General features: G+C 39.0%; 1 pseudogene; it reads right to left on the reverse strand.

The window, feature by feature from the left end:
* Positions 1-4,815: 4,815 nt before the first annotated feature.
* On the reverse strand, positions 4,816-5,253 carry LOC118847126 (annotated as a pseudogene).
* Positions 5,254-7,816: the final 2,563 nt, after the last annotated feature.

The raw sequence follows: 7,816 nt of genomic DNA on the forward strand, positions 1-7,816 counted from the left end.
GATCAAAGAACCTGTGCTGGCAGCCCTCCTGTGTGCTGATGTTATTGGCTTTACACAGTCACAGCAGCTGCAAGTAACATTGTTGTTAGACAGGGCCATTTTGAGAAAGAAAACACTACGTAAACCCTGGTAGACCTAAAGAAATGTGAATGACCGTTATTGCTAAGAACAGAAATAGGATATTATGATCAACTGTGAATGACTTAGCTATTATCAGGATTACAATGATCCCAGATAGTTCCAAAAGACTCATGATGAAAACTGCACTCCACCTCTAGATAAAGAACTAATAAAGTCAGAATGCAGATTGAAGCATACCATTTTTTCACTTTATTTTTTGTGGGTTTTTTTTGGTTTGTGTTTTCTTTTACAACATAACAGATACGTAAATATGTTTTGCATGATTGCACATGTATAACCTATATCAAATTGCTTACCATCTCAGGGAGGGAGGAGGGAAGGGAGGCAGAGAATTTGGAATTAAAAACTAAAAACACAAATGTTAAAAATTGTTTTTACATGTAATTGGAAAAAAATAATAAAATTTTATTTTAAGTAAAGAAGAAAGAAAGCTTTTCTTTCTTTCTTCTATGGCTAGGAGGTGAAGGAACCTCATCAAAACTTTCTGATCTTGGGAGGAAGGCACAGAGCCCAACTTTGCAATATATCCCTCTAATGCCAAGGAAAAAAATCCTAAAGAAAAATTCTAGTACACAAAGGAAAGAACTGAAACAAGAGGTAAAAGTGAGAAAATTCTAGGGCAAAGTGGAGCTGAGGGCGGAGTGGGGGAAATATAGAGACCAGCAATTACCCAAGGCAGATCTCTGACTTCCTGCAAGGTATGATTCTCCAGGCAAGGCAGCACATAGACAGACTACCTGAATCCATCAAGTAGGTGAGATGCCATTCCACATGGTCCTCCATGCCTTATAGGCCTTTGTCACCATCCCCAAATGAAGTCCCCATATCAGTACTCTGGAAAGAAGTGCTCTCTGTTCCAATATGTTCCCCCTAACCAAAGTTGTGGAGGCATGTGGCTAGTTATGATTCTGTTCGCATGCAGCCAGGTGGCTCAACAGATGGAACACTGAGCCTGGAGTCAGAAAGACCTGAATTCAAATCCAACCTTAGAAACTTACTAACTCTGTGACCCTGGGTAAGTGACTTAACCTTGTTTGCCTCAGTTTCCTCATCTGTAAAATGAGCTGGAGAAAGAAATAGCAAACCACTCTAGTATATCTAGCAATTTGATATAGGTTATATATGTGCAGTCATGCACATATGGAAAACCCTACCTGGGGTCACAAAGAGTCAGAACATGACTGAACAACAACAAGAAGTTAATAAAACCTAACAGGTATTTTGTCATTGTTACTAAAGAGAGGCTAATCTCCTTTAGGTTTCCTTGAGTCCACATTTGTCTAGAGATTAAATCCTGCACATGCCTGCATATTAAATAATATGAAGAATTAGTCACAGGTTGATAAAATTGTAAATGCATTTGGGGATTCTTAAAACATTCTCTAATCTCACCTCTAGAGGCTGATGTAGAGAATATTCTGCATAGTCAGGAAATTATATTTTTGACCAAACCACCAGATTCCTGAAGACATCACTTATGTAGCCTTTTTTCCTTGAAAATTCATACATTTTACTCTTGTAATTGATGACCTCCATAAAGATGGCAGTGAATAATGGGAACCTGGAAAAACGATTAATACTTTGGGTGATTTTTTTTTAATTTTTATGAATATTCCAACCTGTTTGTCCCCTAATAACATGTAAGTATGGCTACACTCCTTTAAGCCTTTTAGGTTATGGGCCTGTGAGTCTGTGATAAACAGAAGAACTTGTACATGCTGCCTTTGTCTCTGTTACCCAAGGGGAGGGAGATTTCCAAACATCCCCTTACCCACGCTTCCCCTCTTCCCTTTTCACCATTGTTCAGAGAGGTCTACTAGAATAATGGTGAGCTAGATAATGTAGAAACAAATGCTGCTCTTGAGAATGGCACCAGCATCTAGCAAACAAATAGGAGGTACGGTGTGGAACTTAGAAGGTGATTTCAGAAAGACACCCAGTGGAGTGGGTTCATTGATTTATTTGTTACACTTACCTTTGTGTGGGAAGTTTCTTTTTTAAACAAGTGTTTTCCAATTGGCGTTTGGTGGCATAGAGCCCAGAAGAGGTAGACTTAGCATGCTGACTTTCTGTTTTCAATTATCCACTAAACCACAGGTTTAGATGCTAGAAAAGTCCATTCACACGTTTGCCTTTCAAGCAGATATACATAAAATATCAGCTGCTTGACAAGGCAGGGAGCTTTCTAAATGACATTGGTCTCATCTTTCCTTAGAAATAGAGGCTGCAGAATGGGTTTATTGTAAATAATAATAAATAAATTGTAAATAAATAAATAAATAGGAGGAGTTTTCTTGTCAGTAAAATATTTATGCTTCTCAAATAATGTACCAGATTACTAGTTATAATTTTTTTTATATTTCTTGAAGGATTTTTTCAGGGTTCCTCTAGCAGTCTAAAATCAAATATGAACTGAATCTTTGCAGTGACTATTGGATCAGTCATTGTAGAACTATAATGGATTTAAATGTCTTCCATCTTGGTTTAAAGATGTCCTTGCCATAGTGTGAAATCAGACCTACCTTTTTGATTGATCGAGAGCAGTACTAACCAAAGGGAAAACAAACTAGCTGGTCTGTAGAATATGTTTCATACTTAAGAAAGGTAACAGATTGCTGGTTATGTGGAGAGGTTCCTAAATATTCTCTGTTGTTTTTCCTCAAGGAGACTCAGGATTCCGCAAGTAAGAACAAATCTGATATGAACCTGAACTCTATATTGACTACTGAATCATATCCTGAAAGAACTATATTGGGTTTACGAGTCTTTGCTTCTTAGTTGAATGATTGGATTTCCTTAGGTTTAAATAGAACTATCCTAGTGGGTTAGAGTAGTACAAACCAAATGGGACTACACTAACTGGTCTGTAGAAGATTCATTGTACTCAAGGAAAGTACCATATTATTAGTTACATATCTAAGTTCTTAAAGATTCTTTTTATTCCCAGAAGGGTTTTATACTTTTACAACTCACTCTAAGCTAACCCAAATTTCTTACTTTTTCAGCATTCAACTTCATCTATTCCAGTCTATTTTACAAAAATGGTTTTCTGTCTTTTTTAAACCACAAATACGCATACATATATATACATATATACATATATATAGGCAGTCATACAAATATAAGCATACAGAGTTTACATCCTTTTTCTCTTTTGTTGTTGTTCAGTCATTTTTCAGTCATATGTGACTTGTAGCAAAGGTACGGGAGTGGCTTACCATTTCCTTCTTCAGTTTGTTTTACAAATGAGGAAACTGAGGCAAACAGGGTGAAGTGACTTGCCCAAGGTCACACAGCCAGCAAGTGTCTGAGGGCAGATTTCTTTCTCTACTTCGAACTTTGTCAAAGTGAGATGTTTCTATGATGGGGAAATGGATAGGTGAGGAGCAAAGCTACACAAGCTCCAACTTCTTAACCCTCTGTTGAGGAGAGGCAAATTGACATGTGGTTTTGGAAAGAAGAGTAGGGAATGCATAGGTATTTCAAAACAGATGGAAATTATTTGTAGAGAAAAGAGTAGGGCTTACTGAATTAACTTGGAACAAGGGCAAGCATCAAATGGAGTTCTTTTTTATCCCTAAACCTTTCTTTCTGCCTAATTTCCCTGGTTTTTTGAAAGTATCACCAACAGCTCAGTCACCTAAGCTCTCAATTTCAGAATCATCCTGATTTGCCACATCCAATCAGCTTCTCAGTCTAGTTTCCTAGTCCTAGATCTTATCTCCACACAATATCTCTGGCATCTTTATCTTTCCTTCAACTCTACAATCCTTTATCATCTGTGACCTGTACCAATTTAGCAGCTTCCTAAATGGACTCTGAACTGCCAGTCTCTTCCACCTCCTATATCACCTCCACTTACATGCCACATTTATCTTCCTAAGGCACAGGTCTATCATTCCCCTGCCAAGGATCTTCGTTGGCTCCCTACAACTGTTAGGTAGGTTACTGTTTGTCCTTCGTTCTCGAAGAGGACCATGACATCAGGGAAGTGATGCTATGACATTCAAGTGAATTGTATTTAAATGAGGGAGGGCTGTGGAAAGAAAAAAAGAAAGAGAGAGAGAGAGAGAGAGAGAGAGAGAGAGAGAGAGAGAGAGAGAAGGAGACAGAGAGAGGGGGGGGAGGGAGGGAGGAAAGAAGGAAGGAAGGAAGGAAGGAAGGAAGGAAGGAAGGAAGGAAGGAAGAAGGAAGGAAGGAAGGAAGGAAGAAGGAAGGAAGGAAAGAAGCCATGTTGCCCAACTGGAAGGTTGGTCCCTAGTGGGCAGCTCCTTCTTCACTCACAGGTTGTGTGTTTGTCCTTCATTTTCAAAAAGGACCATGACATCAGGAAAATGATGACACGATTTGCAGTTGACTTTGATTTGAGTGAGGGAGGGCTGTACAAAGTCACCAGCCTCATTTTCTCCTCCAGAGCCATCTGGGTCCAGTGGCCTGATATTTATTACGACAATTGGAGATGGCCCAGGATGCAATGGGAGACCCTGGCCCTTTTAGGCTAAGGACTTTTCAGGTTCTCACTTTGAGTGAGGTAACGCCCATCCAATGAATGAAGGTTTTTCTGGCTCCAAGGTGAGGTCTCTATCCATTCAATTTGGATCTTTCCACCTTTTCAATTAACACAAGCTATTTGAGGGAAATAGAAATTCCATATAATTCCTAGTCAAAAAATTCTTAAGTGAATATTTGGGATTGAAATGTTCTCCACATAATTCGGCTTTTAGTGTTAAGTCCTCTGGCAGCAATAAAGAATGTTTCGTTTACTTCACTAATAGGTATATCCTTTCGGGCTGGAATAGCTTCATCTTGAGATTTCTTCTGTGGCTGATTTTTGGCATAGTTATCTGTGACTGTATTAATAAAATCCAGTGGGGAAGTGTTCACCATGTTAATTCCAAATAGCTATAGGTGAGTTATTCTAAAGTAATAAGGAGGTAGACTGGCAAAGCACATGCCCAGTATTTTTGAGGCCAATGTTAGTCCTAAGTTTAACCAAGTGTCAGGAATAAATGTTCACACAAGATACATATAAAACCAAACAGGGAGCTTAAGAAAAAAACCAAAGCCTTATATTGCTCTTTCTGGCAATGGTGATGGTGAATTTTCAACCATTATCTCTTTAGCTTTAGGGAACCTGTTTGCTTTGAAGGGACCTTTATTTGGGGCAGGTTGCAGGAGGGAGAAAAATAAGAGCAAGTAGTCCTAGGACAGGGCCAGTAGAAGTTTTTAATATCAAGAGAACATGACTACAAACAGCCTCCAGACCATTACCATCTATTTAGAGCTAGAATGGACCTTAGAAATCATCCTGCCCCCTCATTTTACACATGAAGAAGGTGATGTCCAGAGAGATTAAGTGACTTTTCTCTCCCCTTGGAATGTGAGTTCCTTGAGGACAGGAGCTAGACTGCCTTTTGGCCTTCCCATGTATCTTTCTCACTTAGCATGGTGCCTGATACAGTAAGTGATTAATGAATGCTTATTGACTAATTGCTTGACTACCTAAGGCAAGAGTTCTTAACCTGGGGGATATAAACTGGGGAATAAGAGTTCATAACCTGGGGAACTTATATATGTGTGTGTGTATGTGTATATGTATACATACATACATATATACATGCATATATACATATATGCATACATATACAATATAGTATATAACATAAATATAATACATAATATATAAATATGTATTATATCTAATATATAAGAAAAGTTATATATACATATAACTTTTCTTTTTTGTTTGTTTTCGATACAATTGATTTCCTTTTTAGTTCCATGCATTTCATTTTATACCTTTAGAAACATTTTTCTGAGAAGAGTTCCCATAGGTTTCAGCAGATTGCCAAAGGAGTCCATGGCATAGAAAAGGTTGAGAACTTCTAGCTTAAAGTCACAAAGATTATAGGTAGCAAACTTGGGTTTGAACCCAAATCAGGTACTCTCTTCACTACATCAAGCTTAGTGGAAGCAAATCCCAAGCCACTGACCTTTTCTGTGCCTCAGTTTCCTCATCTATAAAATGAACGTTAGAGTTGATGGACCCTAAGGCCCCATCCAGACCTAAATCTATGTTCCTATATCCCAGTGTGTCCTTCTTAGGGTTAATAGTTACATAGAAAGTAACTTGCTTCATTCTACTAATTATTAAAGTAAGATGATAACACATACTCCTTCCCCCGCAACCTGAGGCAAATGGGGTTCAGTGACTTGCCCAGGGTCACATAACTAGTAAGTGTCTGAGGTGCTATTTGAACTTGAGTCCTCCAGGCTCCGGGGCCAGTGCTCTATCCACTGTGCCGCCGATATGCCCTATATATTCCTTCTTAACAATAAGCCAGCCCCAGTTCATATTTATTCCAAACAACCAGAAAATTTCTTTCGAAAGTTATACCTGGGCTGCTTTTTGTGATACTTTAAGGAAAATGTAGCTTCTAACTGCAAGTCACATAGCAGGGGAGAAAGAAGAAAGTAAAGGAGACTAAGTGAGACTGAAAACTTGAGAAAGAGCATGTTCAGCTCCAAGACTTGGGAACTTGTACAAAAAACACACCCATGTTGGAAATGAAGATGTATCTACTGCTGTAATCAAAATGGGAACTTCAATGAGAGTTTGGCAAGGATCGCAAATGCTGGTCCAAATCCTGACTTGGCTTTCCAATTTTAGCTAAAGCTGTTTCCAAGGTTGACTTTGCAAATGGTTCTCTTGGTGAGGATGTAGACATGTGTGTTATGAAAGTGGATGGGAGGGGGTGGGGAGGGAAGAGGCAGAGCTTATCTTCTGAATTTCTCTGAGTTTTCATATAGAATGGTTCACTAGAAGCTTTTCAAAGAACTATCTTCGAACTACTCATTGGAAGCCAATGACTCAAATCTAATTTGTCATGAAGAAAGGTCTCGAAAGGAGATGGGGTACAAAATGGGTTCAAATCCCGGCTCTGTTTCTCACTACCCACTTACTTCTTAAATGAGATGGACAAGTTGCTCCACCTCTGTGGGCCACATTTCCTTAATTGGTAAAATAGTGAGTTGATCCAAATGACCTCTGAGATCTCTTTCAGCTCCAAGTCTTCAATCGTGTGGTCTTACTTTAAAGTTTCAAGAGATGAATCAGTTTAGGGAAAGGAATTAATTTTGATTTAGCCTGTATCAAATGCTTGCTATGTGCTAGGGCACTGTGCTAGGTGCTGGGAATGGGAATACAGATACAAGATAAAGAAAGATCCTCAAGGAACTTACATTCTAATGGGGGAATATGACAATCAAAAAGAAGCTGAAAAGGGGAAAGGGAGAGAAGATTGAGAAGGAGGCATGGTATCAAGTCAGGAGTAAAGCCTGGATAGGGATGGAGGAGTGGGCACTTCCTCAAAATAGAGGAACTCATGAATTAGAAGAGGGAACCACAGAGGCAAAGGGATCTTTCAAGGTGAGAAGGCTGCTAGGGAATTGTGGAGAAATACAGAGAGTGTAGAGTAGAATTGGGAGAGGAGTGAAGAAGAAGATGAGAAAGAGCAACAGATTTGGAATTAAGTGCTGGCCTTGGTACTCACTAGCCGTGTGACCAAGGGCATGTCATCTCACCTTTCTATGATTCTGGTTTCTCATCTATAAAATGGAGATGATAATAAAATGTTTACTACCTGCTCCACTGGGCTATGGTGATGATCAAATG

The sequence above is a fragment of the Trichosurus vulpecula genome, chromosome 4 (assembly GCF_011100635.1).
Source record: "Trichosurus vulpecula isolate mTriVul1 chromosome 4, mTriVul1.pri, whole genome shotgun sequence".
NCBI lineage: Eukaryota > Metazoa > Chordata > Mammalia > Diprotodontia > Phalangeridae > Trichosurus > Trichosurus vulpecula.